This window comes from Petaurus breviceps, unplaced genomic scaffold, assembly GCF_028583685.1.
Source record: "Petaurus breviceps papuanus isolate PSGF00001 unplaced genomic scaffold, PetGlider_PUasm1.0 90760, whole genome shotgun sequence".
Taxonomy (NCBI): domain Eukaryota; kingdom Metazoa; phylum Chordata; class Mammalia; order Diprotodontia; family Petauridae; genus Petaurus; species Petaurus breviceps.
Genome location: NW_027187338.1, coordinates 8927897 through 8929826, shown reverse-complemented (window position 1 = coordinate 8929826; position 1930 = coordinate 8927897). Strand labels below are relative to the sequence as shown.

General features: G+C 47.7%; 1 pseudogene; it reads right to left on the bottom strand.

The window, feature by feature from the left end:
• Positions 1-420: 420 nt before the first annotated feature.
• LOC138146377 (small ribosomal subunit protein eS26 pseudogene) lies at positions 421-851 on the bottom strand (annotated as a pseudogene).
• Positions 852-1930: the final 1079 nt, after the last annotated feature.

Below are 1930 nucleotides of genomic sequence, written 5' to 3'. Positions count from 1 at the left end.
ATTTCTCCTAATTTTACCCTTTGGGACCCAGCAAAACAGGTCTGATCACTCTTTCATATGACAGCCCTTTTAACACCTCAAGAGAACACCTCATGACCTCTCATCCCCTTTTCCCTTAAGTCCTTTATGTTCCTGGTCAAGCATCCCACTTTCCTTTAAACGATTCACATATGTTGGCAAGAACTCAAGGCCATTCCACAGTCTTCCATCCTGGTTAATCTCCCTTGGCTTATCAGTTTATCAGTGTCTTTCCTAAAGCAGTAAGAAAGGGTTAGGTATGTCTGTGGCACGAATGCTAAATAAAAATATGTGATTTTGTTGCTGGGAGGTAAATATAATAAAGAAAGAAATGTGGAACAAAAGGTCCAGCAGGGCTGATAGCCTTAAGGACTTCACCTAGCCCCCCCCCCTTTTTTTTAAGATAGACCAACCATTTTATTTTCCTCTAATCGGTTCAGGAATGTTGATGAACAGATAGCTCTTTACATAGGGCTTTGGAGGGGGTCTGGGGGCAGCACCTGCGGGTCTGAAGCGGGACGGGGGCGTCCGATCCTTGCGGGCCTCCCGGGAGCAGTTCCTCACTACCTTGCTGTGGATCGCGCAGCTCACACAGTAATGCAGTTTCATGTACAGCTTGGGCAGCACATAGGAGTCGAAGACGCTGGCCTCGGTGATGTCCCTCACGGCGGCGGCCTCCACGATGTTGCGGATGACGAACTTCTTGATGGCCTTGTCCTTGGGCACGCAGCGGGTGCAGTTGGTGCAGCGGATGGGCTGCACGTGGCCACGGCCCTTCTTGGCACGCCCGTTGTTCCTCCTCTTCTTGGTCATCTTGGAGGCCAGGAGTCAAGAAAGGACTTCACCTAGCCCTTTTGTTGTTGTTCTCAGGTTAACTTGCACGACGGAAGAGCATTATGGGAGTTGGGGGAAGCTGTGATGATGTAACACCCCAATTGCCCCCAGTTGATGTTCAGCTTTGTTGGGTGGAGTCTCTAAAATGGTTTGAGGGAATCCAGCATGATAGTCAGGAATTTGGCAAGCATTAAAAGGAATTTTCTAACCTTAAGTCACATAGTTGACTGGAGCCAAGAACTTCATAGGACCATAGATCCTAAGACTGGAAGAAAGTGAGAGAAGCAGAGGGTCAAAAGAATAGACATATCTAACCTAATTAACTTTCCTGGCTGTCTGGGTAGAAGCAGTTGGATCTATAACATGAAAAGGCTTGTGCTCCACTTTGCAAGGGAGGGAGCTCATTAGCTGCTAAAACTCCAGCAAATGATAACAAGGACCAGCAATGGCTCCCTTCAGAGGCCAAACCACTGAAGACCATGGGATGATAGTAGAAAACAGCTCAAAGAACACCAAAACTAAAGATCAGCAGAGAATCCCAATAGGGATAACATAATGCTCAGCAGGACATAGAGACATGGTACCCAGCGATGAGCAGCAGCAGCTTTGCAATATTGTGATTCCCTTGATCACAAGTGTGTGCTTCATATGTGTGTGTCCACCCTAAGTGGTCCCTGAGTGTATACTACACATGTATCCCCTAAATGTGCCCCCCATGCATGTTTCTTAGCAATACCATTTCCCACCTAGCTGCATTCCTGAATTTCACAGTCTCTAGAAACTGCAAGAGGAAATCAGCTCTGCAACTCACTCCTCCTCCGCATCCCCCACCCCTGGGGTACCTCTCTCCCTGTGATCAGAGAAGGTAGAGGACAGACATTGGAAAGCTCTTCTCTGATCTGCCACCATATAAGGAGGACTCTAAGAATATGCATCACCGTTTCTTACTCACCTTTCCTAGGCTTCATGATTTCCAGAAACTCATCATTCTGAAGATGAAAGCAACTCAGGAATTCCCACCTCTTCAGACTGTCTCCCTGTGGAGCTTCATCTTGGCCCCTGTACCAGGGAACCTCCC